The sequence below is a fragment of the Ursus maritimus genome, unplaced genomic scaffold (genome assembly GCF_017311325.1).
Source record: "Ursus maritimus isolate PB19 unplaced genomic scaffold, ASM1731132v1 scaffold_6, whole genome shotgun sequence".
In the NCBI taxonomy this organism is placed as follows: domain Eukaryota; kingdom Metazoa; phylum Chordata; class Mammalia; order Carnivora; family Ursidae; genus Ursus; species Ursus maritimus.
In genome coordinates, this window is record NW_024426774.1 from 24,135,088 (window position 1) to 24,157,254 (window position 22,167).

The 22,167-nt window shown below is 47.5% G+C and overlaps 1 protein-coding gene across 1 annotated transcript in view; it reads right to left on the bottom strand.

Moving 5' to 3' along the window:
- CAPN13 (calpain 13) overlaps window positions 1-7,431 on the bottom strand; it is an 87,298-nt gene extending 79,867 nt beyond the window's left edge. The window contains exon 1 of the mRNA XM_008700560.2: window positions 6,880-7,431. The gene's annotated coding sequence lies outside the window, so the exon portion shown is untranslated. The remainder of the gene's footprint in view (window positions 1-6,879) is intronic.
- Between the last annotated feature and the right edge of the window lie 14,736 nt (window positions 7,432-22,167).

The following is a 22,167-nucleotide window of genomic DNA, read 5'->3' on the forward strand; positions in this document are numbered from 1 at the left end:
GACACCACGGTATCTCCCCCCAGCCCCCTGGTACGAAGCTTTTGATGCCTGCTGGACACCCAGTCCACTACTGTTTAGTTCTGGGGCCACACTGCCAGCCACACATCAATGGTAGCCAAAGCAGGGTGTCAGGGTAACACAGGGCACCTGGCCAGGATAGAGCCCTTTGCGTGCAAACAAGGTTTCCTGGTGAGCAGTTCTATCCGCTGGGAAAAAAGTGGGAATTTTTTTCTAATGGTGCAAAAATGCCACCAACTAAACACACAAGAGATTACTTTCTGGCAAGGTGAAAATCTAGAAATGTTTACTGGGAGAAAGACAGACCAAAGGACTTATAGCGAGTGTCAGACCCAGCCGAGAAGTCCTGTTGCCAGCCGTCCAGAAGAATCCTGGCCTGAGAGAGTGGGGATTTAGCCATCCTGGTCCCATAATCAGGCCCCCTTTCTGCTTCTCTGACCTCCCAGGGTTATGTTCCTGTTCAGAAAACTGGACTCTGCCTTGTCCCTTTAAAAATTAACAATTAAAAAAAAAAAAAAAAAGACATCATAGGACGTTGGTCAAGAGCATGGGGAATCAACCTGAAACTTTAAACTTAAGTTTGACCTCAGATGCTGCTCAGTGACTGAGTGATCTCCTACTATCCAAGCCTCCTTTCCTTACAAATGAAGTGGGCTGGCGGTGGTGGTAAGAAACCAGCCTCAGAGCACCAGGTGGGTATTAAACGACATGATGCTTATAAAGCGCTTGGCATGGGACATAAGAAAAGCTATGTGGGAGGTCTCCTGATGATTGGCTGGTCAGGATCTCCCCAGGGGCCCACTGCCCTAGCTCCGAACCTGAGCCCAGGGGCCATGTCCCTGTAACAGGTGATGGGCATGCCAGCCATTGCCCTGTGGCCTCCAGGACTTCCCACAGTAAGTCCCTCCAGATCCGCAGAGTGGTGCCCAATAGCCCAGCACACGTGGCTACGGAGCACTGGAAATATGGCAAGTGCAACTAAGGAAGTGAATTTTAAATTTTATCTTATTGTAATTAATTTATATTTAAATGTAAATATCCACACATGCCCATGGCTGCCTTATCGGATGGCGCCAAAGGAAAGATCTGCGGAAGGCACGAATGCCCACGTGCACTCTTCAGTGGCAATGGTCAAGCTGAGGTCGAATCATCTTAAGGGGGGGGTGGCACCAAAGAATCCATGCACTGGGCAGATTCTTTCAACTTTGACCTGCTGGGGTTCCCCTCAACCACTCCTCCTCCACATCCAAGTTTTGCCACCAAACCATCCAGTCACTTCGTGCCAGGGGTCCGAAAGGACCGGCCAGCAGCTCCACAGGGTTCACAGTGACAGGTGCAGGGCCTGAGCTGGTGTCTGTGGCCCCAGGAGGACCTTAGCATGTCCCAGAAACACAGGCTGGTGCTGTTTGCATTTTGTTTTCAATCAGCTGAGAAACAGGAAGCCCGAGTTCAATTGTTCCCTGCCCGGGAGTGATGCACGCAGCTCTCTCCTGGCTGGTGTTTTTCAGAACAATGGAAATAAATCTGATGTAATGTAGCAGAACATGACAAGGGATGGTTTTCCCCTTAACAAATACTCATTTGAAATGGTGCCCAAACCCTGCACGAGGAGCGATCTATTTCCCACAACAGTGTTCCAGCAAAACCCATTACTAATTCCACAACTCAAATTAAAACTAACAGAGCTTGAAGGCTGGGGCTGACACTCTCTCTGCTGACAAGGAGCGAGGAAGGAGGGTGGGGGAAGGGGCCCGGCGCACTCGCGTGTGTATGTGTTTAATTACACTGTTTAACACATTGAGAATAATTTAGCCACCCGAGCGGAGAGAATAAGGCACTTAACCGCTCTCTGGCGGAAAAAAGCCCCATGCAAACCACTCTCAGCTCTCTGACACCTAGGCACACCTCAGGGCTTCGGAGAGAGAGAAGGGGGGTTGGAGCGAGAGGTAGACAGAGTATGGGAGGAAGAGGGGGAGGAAGGAGGAGAGAGGAGGAGGAGGGGGAGAGGGAGAGATGAAGGCAGTGGGAAACAGGGGAAGAGGAGTGAGGGGGGAGAGGTAGATTAACAAAAGGAGAAAAAGGGACTTTTGTACATATACAAATGGTGAGTTGGGAAGGCACATGACTCTTTCTCCAGACCTAGTACGAGGGGGCGTAAAGGTGACCATGAACATGAATTTTAGGGCTTAGAAAGGAACTTTACACCTAGACCCGTGCTTCCCCCACTTCAGAATCAGCTCAGTGAGTTTCCGGCCTTTGTGGCCTGAAAGCCGTTGAGTGGGGTGTGTGGCCCCTAGAAAGGCAGGCCTCGGAGGAAGACTCTGTGGGCTCACTGTGCAGAAGGAGAAACTGAGGCTTCTGGTCAGAGGAGTCTGGCCAGCACTTGGCGGAGACTCCCACCCAGTCCCCAGCTTCAAGGCGGGCAATCTGGCCTACAAGCTGAGCAGGTTACTGTCCCTGCCAAGGGGCATCTTCTTTTCTGTGTCATTAGGGCTGGGAGGGGTCTGAGGTCCTCTCTAACCCACCAAGGGCCATGGGAGCCAGAGAAATGGAAGAAGGTTCTAGCATGGCTTCAGATTTGGAAAGCTCCCAGACCTGGAGCCAGTAGCAGAGGAGTAAGTGCTCCGAACAGAACCACCCCTTGCCTTCCAGGGACTCTGGGTTCAGTACCCGGGCTGACAGCCAAGGAGATGCACAGCCTGGTGTGGGAGAGGCGGAAAGCCAAAACCACGCTCTGGGGCCCCAGACAGGGCAGCCCCATCCTCCTCGCTCCCTGGTGTCCTCTCTGTGTGGACTCAGCCCCTTCTGGGACCTAGGTCTCCAGAAGCTCAGAGACCTCAGCCGATGTTTCCCTCGCAGGAGCCCCCATGGGGTAACAGAAGGGTCGCTTGCCAGGCAGAGGGGATCTGCACTGCTCCACGGAGGCCGTGAGCCACGGGCACGCTGCCCCCCTCCCCTTGCCTGTTTCCCCCACTGGAACTCTGGGGAGACTGGACTTTCTTGTAGCTGCTTTCCAACATAATGTTATGTTTCTGGAATGGAGAATGTGGGTTCTTATGTACCCTGATATTGCTGGGCAGACAATGAAATAGGAACCCACTGAATATACTGTTCTTTTCAGTTAAATTGGGTTCATCATGTGCAAACATACAAAAAAATGAAACTTGCCTCTGATGAAAAGACCCTCCTTCCCATCCCCAAAGTTCTCCAACAACTGTCATTTAATCACAGAGGAAACCTAGAAAGTTCCTCTGTAGACCGGTGACATATTCTGAGGAAAAGGTAGAGCGTCCTATCTGGGTTCTGTCACTATATGCGCCCCAGAAACTCTGTGTAATATTTGGTATGATCTTGGGATTTTAGGGCATGGATTTTTTCCCCACCCAAAAACAGAAGATATACTTTCTACTTAGCTAATTCCAGCTCCTTCTTAAGCAAATTAGGGGGCCTTAGGACATTGGGGCCTGTCATATATAATCTGGGTCTTACGAGCTGCTATTTCTGACCCACACTCCCCAGGTAGCCCAGGCCCCAGACTGCTCACCTCCCAGAGGCACGATCCAGAGAGGTGTAGGGAGGCCCCATGGGCCCTGAGTTTAGGACCTTTTCTCTTTAAGTTTCTTTGGAAGTGGATACCATGGTTAGATAATCAATTTCTTCTTAAATGATTTCCTCTTGGCCTGTTTTCTTGGGCTTTCAGCAGAGGCAGACAAAGAGAAGGAAAGGAAACAGAGGAGACAGAGACACAGGGAGAGGGACAGAGAGTCCCGACACACAGGCGCAGGGAGACGGAAAGACAGAGACAGCCATTGGTCAGTGGGGATGGAGACCCCGAGGAAGAACAGGAGAGCAAGAAGGCCAAAACCTGCTACGGAAAGTCCTGCTCACGCAAGCCCGGCATCCTGTGGTGTTGAAACGGAGCCCAAACATCGCTGGCTTTCTTACCCCTCAGATGTGAGCACTTAGGTGTACAATGGCAGGGACTCCCCAGAGGGAGCACTCTGAAGTCCCCTCCTGTGACAACAGGTCCGTAGGGTGAGATCCAGGGCACGGCTCTGGCCACAGCACGGGGACGCCAGCAGCTGGGGCTCAGGCATCCCAGTGTGCGCCTGGCACTTCTGGGCATCTCAGGCTGGGGAGGCCACAGGGGTGACGGGGCAGAGTGCGGGACTGGGAGCCTGGTGCCGGCTCTGCCTGTGGCTGCTTCCCACATTGGTGTGGGGGTGGAAGGGGTGGAGAGAGAGGGTTAGTAGCACCAGCAGCCAAGCACTCTAAGCGAGAGACTCCCTTGGCCAGCCAGCTCCAGGACTTATGACAGTGGTGTGTCCCGAGAAGGCCCAGGCTGAGCTGCTTGCTCTGAGCCTTTTCTGAAATCAAGGATCCACCCAGGTGGATGGGGTCACACTTGAGGGGACACGGACAGGGCATGGGTCAGTGGGAGAGGAAAAGTCTTTTGAAAAGATCTTCTGAATTAAGTATGTCAAAGAGCACCACAAATGAAAATAAACTGTGTGTGTGTGTGTGTGTGTGTGTGTGTGTGTGTATGTGAGAGAGAGAGAGAGAGAGAGAGAGAGAGAAAGCAAGCAAGTGAATGAAGCAGAGAAAAGCAGGCTGAGGGGGGTTTAGGCCTCTGAGGGTTCCCATGCTCCTCCTTCATTCTTTCTCATTCCACCATTTAAAAATTCCAAGAAGGCCAGGGCATTGGAAGGGGGCAGGGGTAGGCAGGGGAGATGGGAGAAAGAGGAGCAGAGGGTCTAGGAGCCTGCCTGCCAGGGCTGTGAAAGGCCCTGGTGGGAAGGGGAAGGGGCGGGCCAGGAGGGAGAGGGCCCGTGCCTTCAGAACGTCAGCTTGAGGCAGGAGGAGATGCCACCCCAGGAAGCTTCCGCCTCCCTCCTGCTGCCTGGGCTCTGTGCCAGAACAGGCGAGGCCCCAAGGGAGCCGTGGGAAGGCCCGTGCCCATCTGGGGAAGGTGACGTGGTCACAGGAAGAAGGCAGGGTTTGCAGACCGTGTCAGAGCGAGACGGCGGTGCTGGATCAGGAAGGCCTCGGAGTTGAAGGGATGTGCCTGCGGTGGCTGGCGGTCCGGGGTCCTAGGAGCCAGCCCCTCCTGAAGGCCTCTGCCCCTAGTTTCTCCCCAAGGTAAGGCCGTCTAAAAGTTTAACTTTAGTACTTGGCAGGATGCCGGGGATTTGGGACATGCAGCATAATGATGTAGTCTACAGGTTGGCAGCCACTTCTGGCGAAGGATTAGACTGGGGACAAGCCGTGATATTTGGCGAGAACCTAGGACCTCTCCTGTGCCCAGCACTGATCCAGATGTGGGTCACCGGCCACGTCTCCTGAAGCAGGTGTGTGGTCACTTCCGATGGAGACACACCTCTCGGGGTCTGTGGTCCACACACTGTGATGGGGTCCGGCTCAGTTCTCTGAGCTGCAGGAGGTCCTGGGCAGGCCTGAGCCACGGGTATGGGAGGCGGACACCACAGGGCTGACCCAGCCAGTGACTGGAAGGCAGAGTACTGCCCAAGGGGCCATCATTTCAGAGAGAAATGAACCAAAGTTCCCTTGTGGCTGTTTTGGCAGAGTGAGAACGTTCATCCAGAGGCCAAGGGCTCCTGGTTGTTTATTGGGGGAACCAGCTTTGCAGACTGGTGGGCATGCACAGCCTTTCCATTAGATCACAGAATTTTTTATTCAAAACGATTTGTGCAAAGCAGAAAGCAGTGCATGGTAAAGAAGAGTTCCCTGAGAATTCGGGGATCAAGACAGAAGCCAGACGGCACCCAGGATGGCCAGGGCCCGAAGCAGTGCTTCCAGCCCGGCTGTGGGGAGGGGAAGCGCTGGCCTACTCAGTTGGACCAGTTTCTTTGTTTTGGCCCTTTTCAGAGCCTTCCTATGCGAATCTGCATCAGGACTGTCCCGGGGAAGGAGGGGGGAGAAGGAGGCGCAAACACCTGGGTTAGATTCTTGTCACCCAATGTGCTAAGTATTGAGTCCTCCTGAAGATATCACCCAGGGGAAAAAAAAAAGTTTAGGTCCAGCTGGGACAACTGGGACAGGTGGAACAATTCAAGAAGATAGGCTGAAATCACTCTTATTGATGCCACCTGGGGATCAGCGAAGTTCTGTGTCTTTCCTGGGACAAGCAGGGCAGTTGGCAGGTCATAACCCAACTGTAACTGCAGAGGGAAGAGGTTTGCACTTACTCTAGTCTCGTTAGCTTGGGTTCAAGCCCAACAGCCAGAGCTCTGTCTCCCTAAGCACAGAATCACATCTCCAGATGACCCCACCAGAGCCGCCCCAGAGGCACAGGCATTGACTATAAGCTCTAAGGGTCTCAGGAGACGTCTCAATCTCCGAAGTGATCAGGCTCGTGGTTAACCCAGATTTTTCAACTTTGTTCTTGTAATTATTAAGCTAGATCATTCGAAAACAAGAGGCAAGGCCTGGGCCCCATTCTTTCCTTCCGCAAATATGAAACATGAACTACGTGTCAGAAAGTGAACATGGGTGAACAAAGAGACAAGATTATTCCCATCAGAGTATCCCTTATGGTCAGGGTAGCCCTCGAGGTTGGGACTTGGAGCACAAAAGCAAAGGTGACTCGCCGTTAGAGGCATATACAGGCTTAGATGATCTCTTAGGGAGCCAACTCGTCTTTCGCCCTAGTTTTCCTTCAAGCCTAACCTCGGACCATTTGCACCAGAAGTCCCAGGTTTTTGGAGCTTCTGAATACATCTCTCTGCTGGGGAGACTTAGAATCTATGTAATTAAGACGCTCTCTAGGGGAATTCGTATGCTCACTGCAGTTTCGACCATTACCTTGGTCCAAACCCCGGGAGGTCACCACTCACATCCTACCTGCTTCCTAGACGGGCGGATCTGAGGTCAGCGGTATTCCTGGCGGGAGCCAGGTGAGGGCTGGCCAGGTTCCCCAGGTTCAGCAGCAGCAGCTTTGTGGGATGGTGAGTGTCAGTGGCAGAGGAAGGTCGCAGCCTCGGGAGGAGACACAGGCCAGCAATGTTGGCAGAGTCCGGGCTTTTCTCCGCAGCAGGCTCCTCCTTATATAGGGCTCACCAGGGAGAGCCCCACCTTAGTTAAACAATGACTCCTGGACCAGACCTCCAGGCCTCCTGGAGAGAGGATATTGTGTTCAACTGCAAGGTCTTCCCCGTCCCGTCCCCTCCTAATCCCAGCTCACTTCCGGGAGCCCCTAGCGGAGCGGCCAATTTCTTGCCTGCCTGGGGTGTGGTTTTTTCATTGTTTCCAAGTATTTACACCGGGAGTCAGGAATGGGCGAATGCGTGTTTCTACAGAAGCCCTCTCAGAGCATTCTCAGTGAAGGGCGGTTACCATGCGTTGCATATCAAGTAAGTCATATCGCATGGGCTTTCTGCTGGAGCGAGCATCTCTTTCCACCAACAGGTGGAGGAACACATTAACCCCTGGGCTTGGTGAGCCCCAGGGCAAGGTCTGCATCCTTGCTGCTTAACAGATCCCAAGGAAAGAGATGAGAACCCCGATAGCACGGCTCACCCTGTGTTCCAGGTGAGGATGATAAAATAGGGAAAGCAAGAAAAAAATGTGGAAATCACCAGGAACTGATGTGACTGGATCCATCCTCAGACTGCGATGGTGGGGAAAAGATGGATCTGGAACAGGGAAGGAAGAATTGGAGCACTTGCACAGTGTGGCTGAGATCGAGCGCCAGGGAGGCAGCCCGGTGGATGGGGAGGGGTCCCTCAACCATTGGAAGTGGGCTTTAATCCCACTTCCACAATTCCTAGCTGTCTGACTTGGGCCAGTCCCTTGCCCTCTGAGTCATGGTTGACTATGTGATAGGAGGGTTATGAGGCTTGCCTGGTCTCCTTCCTATTTATTTACTGGAGCGCCTGCACCCCAGGGGATACACGCTGCTGGAACTTTAACTGTAAATACAGTCAGCAATAAACACACTATTGTATGAATATAATTAATGAATAAATAGATCTCTATTTGTGGTGTGTATGCAAAATGATTTTACTAATAAGGCATGCTATCAAAAACACTTGAAAGCCAGAGTTTCAGAAAAATACTGTGTGAAAATGCTTTAGAAGGTCCTACCCACATAAGTGTATCTTGAGACAGTGCCTAAAGAAAACTAACTGGGAGTTTTTCTGCTTACTGGTGATTTTTTCTTCTCCCATGTCATCAAATATTTTTTTGATGTTGCCCCAGGGCAAGATTTGGGAGTATGGAGTTAGAAGGGGAACTGTCTCAGGACACCTGGGTGGCTCAGTTGGTTAAGTGTCTGCCTTCGGCTCAGGTCATGATCCCAGAGTCCTGGGATCGAGTCCGGCATTGGGTTCCTTGCTCAGTGGGGAGCCTGCTGCTTCCCCTGCTTGTGTGCTCTGACAAATAAATAAATAAAAATCTTTTAAAAATGGGGGAGGGGAATTATCTCCCAAAGGCGCATTCTTGATGCCAGGAGACATACAAGTAACTGGGGATGTGTGGGGGATTCTGGAAAGAAGACTTTTCAAATCCAAGGGGCTCTTTTCTTTTGGGGCTTCACTGGTTCTTTGGTGTTCTCCTTCCTCGTTCATACGTGCTCTTTGGAAGCCAGCCCTCAGGGATGTGTTTTCCAGAGAAATCCAGCCTGGGGCTGTAAACTGGGTGACCTCTATCATAATTTTCTGGCTGGTCTTCCTCCAGGTGAGAAGGAAGTGTGGCAAGCCCCTCACATTCTTCCCTCACTGAGCAGTTCGCATTTGCCCGGAGATGCGGTCTCTGGTCCCCACGTAGGACCCGCCTCCTCTTCCACTGAGTCAGGCCTGCCTTCAGGGCACAGGATGGCCCACCCCGGCCTCTGCCATCACATCCAATGCGCAGACCCTGCTGGGGCCGCTGGATGTAGGAAATGCAGGCATCACCCCAGGCTGAGGTCACCTCTGCCAGCGTCACGGCCATCCCAGAGGCTGCCATCTGCACCCTGCAGCTGACTCCCCCTGCTCCCCTGCTCTGGGTCCTACAGAACTGGCAGAGAAATTGCTCTAGTGTGCCCCCTCCTCTGAGCCAGGAGAACCCCTGAGCCAGGCTGCGCTCGGGGTCTCCGCCCTCCCTTGGTGAACCCAGGCTGCAGTCCTGGAGCCAATCTCGCCCACCGTGAGTCTGCCTTCCCTTGGGGTGACTTCTTCCTCGGGAGAGTCTTCATCTATTCAAGTAAACACTCCCAAGGGCTCCCTCTTGCCCATCTCTAGCCATACCTCAAGATGCCAGGTCCCGGGAGACGCAGCTCTTCCCCGCCCTGCTGCTGCTTCTCCTTCCTCTCACTTCCTTCCCTCTGGCCCTCTGTTCTAGCTCTCCTCCCGCTTCCCTCCCTCCCCCCGCCATCATTCCTTTACAGAGGCCTCCATGACAGCCAGCTGTGCCAGGCACTGTGCCAGGCCCGGGAGACACAGCAAGCCCGGCTGCTTGGAGTCTAGCAAGAGAGACGTACATGAAGCCAGGTGTGACAAAAATAGTTGGAGGATTTTACTTGTGATCAGAGCTGTGGAGGGGTATGTGCATCTATGAGCGCCTATACCAGGGGCACCTCAGCTTGACGGAGGAGTCGTGGGAGGCCCCCTAAAGAGGGATGGATGGAAGAGGACCCTACCAAGAGAAGAGAGTGGTGGAGGTGGTCCAGGCAGGGGTCAGAGTGGTGAGAAAGTACAAATCCCAGAGGACAGCCTGATGAACATTTCACGGCATAAAACCCAAGTTACCAGCACGCTGATGATGAGACAGACCATTACTATTACCCCAAAGACCTCTTTGTAGCCCTTTCCCATCACCTTCCTCTAGGACGTCCTCAAGGTAAGCTGTCCCCAGTCCTGTTCATTTTGATAAGTTCCATCCTTTTTTTTTTTTAATAAGATAACAAATACAGTGTTGATTTAGGAGATTAAATCAAATGTCCCTTCAAAATACGACAGGGGACTGTTGTGATAGGGCAGACAGGTATGCAGAATGTTTGCCATATGGTTAAAAGATCATCTAACCGTTTCATTATTTTTACATTCCTCCGTGGGTGAAAAAACCAAGTCAACAAAGTGGGTTGATTTTTGTTAGTGCCAAAAAGTATGAAGTGGCCGGAGGCTGACCCAGCTTGAGTTTGCTGGGCCACGGACTGTGTTCCGGGTGGGTTATGAACTCCCCAGTCACGTTCTTCGGCTCAGATCAAGAGGTGACAGATCCAGCATTACCTTCAAGGGAAGCATTATACGCCCTCGAGTTTTCAAATCGTAGTGTCCGGGCCCCAACACTTACTTCCTGTGGAATTTCAGACAAGCTACTTAACTCCACACCTGTTTCCTCAACCCCCAAATGCTGACGATAACAGACTCGAACTCAGCAGGCACCGTGAGAATGAAAACAAGCAAAGGCAGCTTAGGTGCTTCATGCTCCGTCCGGTTCCCAGGAGCGAGTCAGTAAGTGGTGGCTACGAGTTAGTACAACCAGACATAGTACCTGGCTGGTGGAAGTTCCGGAGAGCCAGGTGAGAAGAGAGCTGGGACTTCTCAGCTGGAAACCAGGGACACGTACGGGAAGGACAGAGAGGATAACCCAGGCCGGAAAGGGAAAGCCAACGCAGACAAAGAGAAGGTCCAGAGAGGGGAAGGAAGGCATGTGCGCGTGTGCGTGGAAGTTCTGTCTCAACGGCAAGTCAGTCTGCACCGTGTAAGACCTGCCTGAAGAAACCAACAGAGACGGGTGCACACGGTTTGTTTCTGGTGTTGCCGCGTGTTGCTGAACTGAAAAAGAGAAGCATCTGGCCCAGGAGAGCCGAGCTCTGCTACTGATGGAGAATCCTTGGTCGTGGGCGCGCTGGGAGAAACGCCCCCCTCCCCTGCCTTCTGGTGTGCTCTTGGACAGGGCCCGGAGAGACCCACGTCCTGCTTGTGCTGAAGAGGCAGGAAGGCAACGCTCTGGGAGATGCGCGTCTACATCAGGGCAGGGTTGCTAGGCGCTTGCTCTGCCCCTTTCAATGTTCCAGCATCCCTTGGGGTGAGCGACTTGGGGGGACCCCGGGGTGGGGGGAAGCACAGTCCAAGGGTGGTCACCGTCACCGTAACCGGAGGAGGACGCACAGACCAGGACTGTCCTGGGACAACACGTGGTGAGGGGACAGGAGAGAGGACTGTCATGGCTGCTTCCTTCTTTGATTGCATCTCCAGGAACCAAGTTCTCAGGAATTTGAGGCAAGGAGGCTTAGGCAAGTCAATGCATGTGGGTGGATGAGCAAGGGTTGGAATAAGCCTTATTGCTTACTTTCATTCTTTAGCTAAGCTGGGGCCCTGCGGAAAACCCATCCTTCCTCCTGAAAGGAAAACAAAAATGGGATGGAGTGGGGCCAAGTACAAATAATAAGTGTGCAAAGCTGGTGCAGAATGGCTTGAAGACAGGGGAAGGGCGTTGGTGAACACGTGGGGAAATATCCCACTTGCTCAGAAAAGTCTGTGACCAATCTCTGGGGTGACCAGACCTTGAGGAGGAAGAGGGGACGTGCCCAGAACAAAGGAGTCACAAGCGGGTTCTCGCAGGGACTGAGAATCCACCGGATCTAAATCGCCAAATTCACATCGGGCTCTTAGTTTTGAGTCAGTTGCCTTGAATAGAGGTCCCCCGTCCCGCCCAATGGGAGAGACCCCCGGGATCCTTGAAGAAAATGTTCTTGGAGGGTCTGGTTAAACCAGCACAACTTCCTCCTGTGGATTTCTGGGCTTCTCCATCTGTCCCCCAACATACTGAACAAGAAAACTAATGAAGCCCAGTTGGGGGGACCTAGAGAAGGGGGTGTCCCGAAGGGACTGTCTGCATCTAAGCCAGTCTTGGGTGTGACAAAAATACTACAAGAGGGCAAATAAATGAATCCCCAAAGGAAAGAGGAAATCAGGCAGGGGCCTTAGAGAAGAGAGAAAGGAGGAGACCCTGGGGTCTGAAGCCACTGAAGATCCTCGTGGGGTCCTTGACAGGGCAGCTAACTGCCCACTGACACACTAGTTATGAAAGATAATCAAAATAATTTCATTAATATGGATGCTGGCGCCATCACAAAGTAATGAAATGAGGAAGCTGAAACTGCCAAGCACTACCGTCGATGAGGAACAGAGATATGCCGGTTATGATCACAGAAAGCCAAAATGGGAGGTCAGAGAAATAGTCGTGCCTCCTTGATAAGGCGATGCTACTGGGAGGTTGTGTACAAGCCTATTAATATCTATTTTTATCCATCCTAGAGCCATACTTACATCTTGAGAGGTCAATCATGACAATGGACCGAGCATAGAGATAAGTACAGTGTGTTCTGTTGCAAATTCTGCGTCTGAACAATCAAGCTTTATTCATTTCTTGTTTGCTCATCATGTTAACCTTTTATTATGCAAAACTGTCAATTCAACTGCACAATGTGAAAAAAAAAATATTTGGGACAATTCACTCAGCGATGTAGCGATGTTTACCGTAGCTGCTAAAAGGAAAAAAACTAACCCTAAAGGTTCCACGGCAGAGGATTCTCCCACTCGGCTCAGACACTCGGATACTCATCAGCAAGCTGATTGGCTTACTGGGGAACTTGAACTCACGCCTACTCAAGTGCGAGCAAGGAAGGAGTTGGGAGACCTCCTTTCCTGCATCAAAAACGAAACTTCCACCCCAGTGAACTGGCGTACGAGATGTAAGAGAGAGCTCTCGGTGGTGAGCTCTCAGCAGTGCTTCTCGAACTTAGATACCTAAGGTTCGCTGGGGGAGGGGTTGTTACAAAATCTAGAGATTTCCATTTAGGAGGTTTGGGGTAGGGTGCGAGAATCCACAGGTTAACAGGCGTCCCAGGAGACAGCTCTGAGAACAGATCCCTGTAGCAGCCCTGGTTGCTGCTGGCCCACTGCTTAGGAAAGGCACCCCCCACCCCACATGCACGCATGGGCCCTGCCAGGATGCTGGTGGTGTCAGAGGGTCGTCGGGCCTTCACAGGGTCAGGAGGTAGGGCTGCCGTCTGTGAGCATGCCAGGGGCCCTGGAGGGCATCTTCGTGGTAAGTCAGGGCCGTTCTCCCAGTGGTCAGAGTAAACTTGTAGATAATAGAGGCCACCTCTGCCCACCTCTGTTCGCCAGATGATTCTCGAGATCTTGGCTGTGCATTAGAACAACCTGGGGAGATTTTTAAAAAAATACCCTCCCCCAGATCAGTCAAGTCGGACACTTGGGGTTGAGTAAGGGCACTCCTGGCAGTAATAGAGGGGAGGGGGTTGGGGGATGTGTTAGCCCGGTGATGGGTATTAAGGAGGGCATGTATTGCATGGAGCACTGGGTGTTATACACAAACAATGAATCATGGAACACTACATCAAAAGCTAATAATGTACTGTATGGTGACTAACATATCATAGTAATTAAAAAAATAATTTAAAAAAATAAAGGTCCTTGAGCAATTGTAATGTATAGTTTGGATTGAGAGCCATGGGTTTAATGTCTTTCTTACCTCCTGGGTCCCTCTCTCCTGTCTCCCTCATGAGTGGGGGCATTTCCAATTGCTCAGTGCACGCGCCACCCCCTCTGGCAGCTGAAAGTCCCCAGCTCTGCCACCCCACCCAGCCTGCTCCTTCTCAGAGTGCTCTATCCGCCTACCGCAGCCCTCTCTTGCAGAGAAGACCCTCTTCCCTCAGTGTGGTACTAGGGGAGTATGCTAGATTCCAGGAGTTGTGGAAGGAAAATGTGTATTTCTATATCCCCTTCATTCATAGCATGCAAATGATTAATCGTCTAAGGTCTTAGGGCAAGTTCCTGAGAAACAGACTCCGAGAAGGAGCTTTATGTGCAGAAGCTTTACTGGGGAGTGTTGCTGGGATCAGAGCCTACAGGGCAATGAGGGAAGTGGGAGGTGCTAGGCAGAAGGACCCAGATAGAAGCTATCGCAACAAAGGTCTCGGCGGACCCCCATGGCTGGTCTAGACTCTGGATGGACCTTCAGAATTGTTCCACTTTGAGGCATGAGGGCAAGCCTTTCATATCCCCCACATGGCCCAGTAACTGAATGCAAGCGGTCTTTGGGGAGGTGGCGTGCTCTTGGATGGCGTGACTCTTCAGTCAAGGACAATTCAGGGCAATGCCTGGAGTCTCCTTACTTGGCAGAACCATCGGCTCTCAACGTGCCAGCAGGTGGCTCTCAGTCGAGTAGAGAGACTGCATGTCCCAGTCCTGAGCCAGGACCTACCTATCATACCACTTCATCCACTCTACCAACCATACTAGGGGTCTTTATTTTCGGAGAGAAGATTTTCAGTAGGAATGAATATCTTATTAGTTTGCTTGAGGAAGGGAGGCTTCTCAGTGACCTCCAGAGGCAATATGGTTGTGGTGTAAAAATCTCTGGATTTGGATTAGAATCCCAGCTTGGCCCCTTGGTCATCAAAATCTCTAGGCCTCCGTTAATTTGTCTTTGCAATGGAGCGGATCAGTAAGGACCATGCAGAGTCACTAAGCACTAAATGCAGTGGGTGGGCCGTATCTGGGGTGGCGGAGTTTGTGCAAGCTGGACCTTGCCCACCTGAGCTGACTCTCGCCATCTCTGACCCCACAGGACACGTAGGACAAGACTTGTCCCCAGTTCATGTGGATTGTCCTGGTAGCTAAGATACTGAGAAAACATTGGCGCTGTTCCTGGGGCGACAGTTGTCCCATGTTTAGACCCAGACTTGCTCACTTCTCTCACTGAAGTACCAACCAACAACAGGTGCCTTGCCCAGTTTTTCTTTAATTAGCGGCCTGGCAGGAGGGCTTGCAATCTGAGGGGAGTGTTGTCATGGTAAACGACGGCCCCCTGGGTCTGAAGAAATCTTAAAGTCAACGTGAAAGGCAACCACCAATGGAGCCAAAGAACTGACTCACACTGAATTTCTGCTTCATCAATGGGGTTGCCAATCTCCCCCACGATATTCATGATGAAGTTGACTAATAACCAACTTTAGCAAAATGCTATGAAACTATCAAATGAATAAAAAATGGAACTCAAAATAATATATTCAATATGATTTCAATTACGTTTCACAATGGTTCAGGAAAATTCTGGAAGCAAAAATGTCAAGATGTCACAATAACTGCCTCTGTATGGTAAGACTGTGGCTGATTATATTCATGCCTTCTTTGCATGTTTCTGTAGTTTAAATTTTTTTCATGAGGAGCAGTGGGTGGAGAAAGAAAAGGAAAAAGAAAATGGATCATGCACTCCCACCAGGGGGAAGGCACATGCCAATGTTTTCCACCAGCTTTTCCCACGGACCACGATGGGCCTGTAGGGGGGTTGCAAACCTGTGTGTCCATTTCACTTCCCCGGGCTCAAGATGTCTGTGTGAGGAGATGTTAGTGAAGCAGACACTGGTGCTAAGAAGCACTTGGGAGCTTGGCTGCTGGGTGTTTTGGGGGAGACTTGTCAGCTGCAAGCTGCCTGCTGAGTGGGTGTGTCTCCCTGCCTTCATGGGATAATTTTGTCACTAAGGACAATATTTGTAGTTCTGCATCAGTAGCTCTCCTGGTGAGGCTGAGGGGGCCGCTGTGGCTCAGGTACCAGAGCTGAGGTGAAAAGGCTGGTATTCCAGATGTGTGAGGAGATGGGAAGCTGTTAAGTAGGGCTGAGGGGCATGTGGAGTCCCAGGATGATGGGAACTGGGCTTGGATGGGTCCTGGTCAGCCCATCTGTCCTCAGAATATACCCCACCTCTGATGGCCCACTGCCAGGATATCTGGAGGCCAGCAAAGAGGAAGACATGACTGGCTATTGGGGAAGTTAGAAGACTGTCCTGGCAGCCGGCAAAAACAAAGCAGCGAGAAACAAGATCAAACCAGACAGGCCCAAGATGGCGGGTGCCATGACAGGAAACCCTTGACCAAATAAGGAAGAAAAAGCATGAAACCCTGCTTCCAAGAAATCCCCACTACAAGCAATGAATATTCCACCCTCTTGTTAACATCAATACTTTTATAGAAACTATATAGAAACCCGAACTCCGAGGTGCGTGCAGCCCCTCCCCCATCTTTCTCTCTCTCTCCCTGCCCCCCACACCCACTCTCACATCTCAAGTGTGTACTTTCACTGAAATAAACTTTCTGGCTTGTACTGCTCACCCACCATGCTGTGTCTGCTTTTGAATTCTTTCTCAAAATGAGACCACGAGCCTTTGATGACATCTTTGAGACAGGCTGGATCGAGGCTTCAGGGCCCGAGGTCTCCCCAGTTTACCTGGCAACACTGTGAGCCTTAGGACCTTTAGAGACAGGTGTCATTTCACTGGTTTCAAGTGTTTTTCAAATGTTTAACCCATTATTGAGAGATTCCTTAGCAGAGAGCCAGGCACATGGGAAATAAACATCAAATGGGTACATGTTGATGAAGGGAAGAGAGATTTTAGAGCTGGAAGAGGGTCTAAGATCACCTGTCTTACCCATTACAGGGGAGAAGTTGAGCCCCAGAGAGGTTCATAATGAGCCTGGAGTGACCTCTGTCTGAATCAAGACCAACATTCTGCAGTGGCTGCTGGAATGTGCTGTGAGTTGAATTATCTGCCCCAGAATAACATATGTTGGAGTCCTAACACCCAGTACCTCAGAATGTGATGTTATTTGGAAAGATGGTCTTTACAGAGATGTGTAAGGCACACATCTGTGTGTAAGGCAAAGCACAACTCTAAAAGTTGACATCTGAACCCACCTGAAGAGCCCTGGCCTATACAAGGGAAGATGGAATAGATTAGTCATTCTGAATATATTTTTTCTTTAAAATAAAATCAGTGGAACTGTCTCTTCAAATTTTAATTAGAAGCCCAAATACATAAAAATTAATAATTTAAAAAAAAATGAGTTGCTCTGTTTGAAAAGTGAGCAAAAGACTTGAATAGCTATTTCTCCAAAGAAGATATATTAATGGCTAATAAGCACAAGAAAAGATACTCAACATCATTAGTCTTCGGGGAAATGCAAATCAAAACCACAACAAGATACCACTTTACATGCATTCCAGTGGATATTATATATAAAAAAGGAACATACCATGTATTGGCAAGGATTTGGAAAAATCAGAAGCCTTATACACGGCTGGTGGGAATGGAAAACGGTGCAGCCACCACAGAAAACAGTACAGAAAACACTGCAGAAAGCCATTCCTCAAAAAAATTAAGTATAGAATTATCACATGATCTAGGGATTCTACTTCTGGGTGTGGATCCAAAGGAAGTGAAAGCAGGGACTCAGACGGATATCTCTTCACAGCAGCATTATCCACAGGAGCCAAAGGAGGAAGTGACCCAGATGTCCGGTGATGAGCGAAAGGATCTTAAAGATGTGGTACCTACACAACATAATATTCTCTAGTCTTAAAAAGGAAGGAGATTCCGACATGTGCTACAGCACAGACGAACCTTACAGACCTGACGCTAGGTGAAATAAGCCGGTCACAAAATGACGAATACAATACGATTTCACTTGCGTGAGGTACACAGAGTGGCCAATTTTAACACACGTGCGCACGTGAACACACACACACACACAAGCTGTTCTCATGGAGCTGTTGAATTTATGTTTATATATTTGGGCTTCCAAATAAGTTTCGCCCCTTGTGCCCCTTCCTAGATGCAAGGCCTTGAAGCACGTCAGGAGGACCTGAAGGGAATATATCTAAGAAACCCTGGGCTCCAGGATCCAGAAGCTCATTCCAGTTCTGACCTCACAAGAGTTCACGACCTCTCCCAACCCTTCCCCTCCAGGAGCACTTTGTCTCTGGTATATGTCATCGAATACTGTAATCTAGACCTTCCCTTCTCTACGCTGTTCTCTGCTTCCTCCTCTCTAGTTAATAAATACGGTGGTTCTGCTTTCCAAGCTACAAGTCCATATAAAGAATTATAAAGAAATAAAACACCCTTTCTCAAGAAATTCACTATCAAAAGTGAAAATCTGTCACAAGATTAAACTTACTTTGCAAACAAGATCATGGAACCACCTTACTTCTGAGAAATACTTATATAAACAGTAAATATGTTTTTCTTTTTGAGGCTGGTTCACCATTTAGGTGAACCAATTAACCAGACTGATCACAGCAGGACCTTCAAACAGTTTGATCTTGACCCCTCAGGGACCTGTATAATTTAAAGGTGTGCTTTTTCCTGGCTGATACTGGGATAAAATTGGCTATGGACTATAAGATGAAAGGATTTCTCTTGGTTTCAAAATTTTATGTGAGAATGAAGCTTCTCAAAGGTTTCATATCAAGAATTTTTCTGTTAAAAAAAGGGAGTGTGGAACTGAGTGTAAGCATGACAACTCACAGAGCTATGATCTATTGATTAAAACTTTTTGGAGAGAAACAGTATATACTTTTTAATTTTTAATCATTTCTATTTTATTTTATTATATTTGGTTTTATATCATTTTATTTATTTTATAAGATATGGTAAGATTTTGCCAGACTGAATTTGAGCACAGGTTGGAAGCTTGCATATTTCCCAATATTCAATTTCTGCACCTTATTTAAAAAATGTGTTTTTTAATCTAGTTGGGTCCTTGGGAGACCAATATGTAGATAGTTAAGATGCAGCACTGCTTAACATGCAGGTAATCCCTTTCTAACTGTTAGATTATCTTCTTGGGATGATCCCAGGTGTTTGGGGTTGTTCATACGTGTATAATCCCTTAAGTGGAGAGTCTGTGAAAGAGAACTTTGTTTTGCATCATGGTGGAATAAGATGTCCTTCATTTTTGTCCTCCCTCCAAACAAAAATAATTCAGCATCTATCCAGGGACAAAGATGGCCTTGTGGGAGCTATGGGATCTAGCACCATACACCAAGAAAACTAGGAGGAGTCTTGCCCACCTGTGTGTTAGGTAATATGCATACAGATCTTGGTCCTGGCTGTGGTACCTTCAGTGGCCCATGAACTGACTCCAGTCCCTCTCAGCTGCTGTCTGGGAACCCCTGCAAATCTAGTAAACACTGTCTTAGGCAAGCAATCACTGACAAGACACTCTGTGGAAGTCCAGGTTTCCAGAAGAGAAGCTCCAGGACACTACTGGAGGAAAGGAAAGGAAAGGAAAGGAAAGGAAAGGAAAGGAAAGGAAAGGAAAGGAAAGGAAAGGAAAGGAAAGGAAAGGAAAGGAAAGGAAAGGAAAGGAAAGGAGAGGAAAGGAAAGAAAGAAAGAAAGAAAGAAAGAAAGAAAGAAAGAAAGAAAGAAAGAAAGAAAGAAAAAGAAAAGGAAAGAAAGAGAGAAAGAAAGAGTTGGTTGTATTGGAGAGTGCAGTTAGTGAAGACTGGAGGAAGTGAAAACACTTTATATTTGAAGGCAACAATGCAAAATTTCAAGGAACATGAAAACTCAAGGATACATGATACCACCAAAAGATCAAAATAATATTCCAGTAACCTAGCCCAAGACATAGAGATTTGTGATTTAACTGATATAGAACTCAAAAGAGCTATTTTAAGGAAATTCAATGGTCTATAAGAAAACACAGAAAGACAATTCAACAATACCAGGAAAACAATAAACAAACAAAATGAAAAGTTAAACAAAGAAATGGAAATCACAGAAGGGGACGAAACAGAAATTCTGGAACAGAAGAATACAATGAATGATGTGAAAGTGCAATAGGCAGGCACCAACAGAAGAATGAATCAAGCCTAAAAAAGAATCTGTGAGATAGAAGACAGGGACTTTGAAATTATCCAGTCCAAGGGGTACAAAGGAAAAAGAGTGAAAAGAGTAAAGTAAGACTACATGATCTGTAGGGCACCTTCAAGTGAACCAGTTCGCAAATTGCTGGAGTTTCAAAAAAAGAAAAGAGGTAGAAGAGGCAGAAAGCTTATTTAAAGAAACGATAGCTGAAAACTTTCCAAATCTGGGGAGAGATTTGGATATCCAAGTTTATGAAGCTCATAGCTCACCAAACAAAATTAACTTAAAGAGATCCTCTCCAAGCCACTTTATAATAAAAGCAACAAAAATCAAAAACAAAGAGAGAATCTTAAAGCAACAAGAGAAAAAAAAAACTTGCAGTTTCCAAGGGAAGCCCCATTAGGCTTTCAGTGGATTTCTTATTAGGAACCATACAGATTAGCAAAGTGTGGGATGATATATTCAAAGTCCTGAGAGGAAAAAAAAAAAAAAACCAAAACCTGCCAACCAAAAAATTCTATCCAGCAAAGTTATCCTTAGGAATGAAGAAGTAAAGACTTGTCAAGACAGCAATCACAACAACAACAACAACAGGATGGAATTCATCACCACTAAACCTGCTACAAGAAATGCTGAAAAGAGTTCTTCCAGCCAAAATGAAAGAACACTAATTAGTAACATGAAAACTTATGAAAATGTAAAACACTCTGATAAAAGTGAGTATGTAGTCAAATTCAGAATATCCTAATACTGTAATAACAGTGTTATATTTACCACTTAGCTCTAGCATAAAGGTTAAAGGACAGGAGTATTAAAAATATCTATAGCTACAATAATTTGTTAATGGATACACAGCATAAAAAGAGGTAAATTGCGACACCAAAAATATAGTGTTTTTAAGGCGGTTGAGGTTAACTCATTATCAGTGTCAACTAGACTGATGTGTCTGTAAGATGTTTCATGTAAGCTCATGGTAACTGCCCCAAAAAACCCATAATAGTCACCAAAGGTAAAGAGAAGGGAAGCAAACATACTACTATGGAAAAACATCAACTCATAAAGGAAGGCAGCAGCAGAGGAAGAAAGGAACAAGGGAACTATAAAAAGCTAGAAAAGAATTAATAAGATAGGATTAATAAATCCTTATCAATCAATAATTACTCTAAATGTAAATGGAGTACATTCTCCAATGAAAAGGCAGAGCAGATAATGGATTAAAAAACAAAGAGATTAAATTATATGTGGTCTACAAGAGACTCACTTTAGCTTTAAGGACACACATAGGCTCAAAGTGAGGGGATGGAAAAAGATATTCCATTCAAATGAACATCAAAATAGAGTAGGGGTAGCTAGCTATACTTTTATCAGACAAAATAGACATTAAGCCAAAAAATGGTAACAGTAGATAAAGAGAGTCATTATATAATGATAGAGGGGTCAATTCATCAAGATGATATAACATAAAATAACCTAATTTTACACCTCAAAGAATTACAACAAGAACAAACTAAGCCCAAAGTTAGCAGAAGGAAGAAAATAACAAAGATCAGAGCAGGAAAAAGAAAAGAAAAGACAAGACAAGAAAAGAAAAGAAAAGAAAAGAGAAAAGAAAAGAAAAGAAAAGAAAAGAAAAAAGAAAATAGAAACCAGGAAAAAATAGAAGAGATCAACCAAACTAAAAGTTTTTTTTTTTTTAAAGATAAGTAAAATTGACACAAGTTTAGCTAGGCTATGAAAAAAAGAGAGGAGGATCACATAAATAAAATAAAAAAATGAAAGAGACATTATAACTGACACCACAAAAATACAAAGGGTCGTAAGAGATTACTATGAACAATTATATACCCATAAGTTGGATAACCTAGAAGAAATGGATACACTCCTAGAAGCATACAACTTACCAAGAGTTTTCCATGAAGAAATAGAAAATCTGTACAGACCAATATGACTAAGGAGATTTAAGAAGTAATTAAAAACCTCTCAACAAAGAAAAGCCCAGGACTAGATTATTTCACTGATGAATTCTACCAAACATTTAAAGAAGAATTAATGCCAGTCCTTCTCTAGCTCTTCCAAAAAACTGAAGGGGAAGGAACACTTCAAACTAATTTCACAAGGCCAGCACCATCCTGATACCAAAGTCAGATAGATAAAGACACTACAAAAAAATTAAAAAAAGACAGAAAGAAAAAGAAAACTACAGACAAGTAACCGCCATAAATATAAATGTGAAGATTCTCAACAAAATATTAGCGAACTGAATTTAACAGCACATTAAGAGGATCAGATATCATGATAAAGTAGAATTTATCCTTGGGATCCAAGGATAGCTCAATATATGTAAATCAATAAATGTAATACACCACATTAAGAGAATAAATGATAAAAATCATACGATAATCTCTGTAGATGCAGAAAAAGCATTTGACAACTGCAACATCCTTTCATGTTAAAAATTCCTCACAAATTG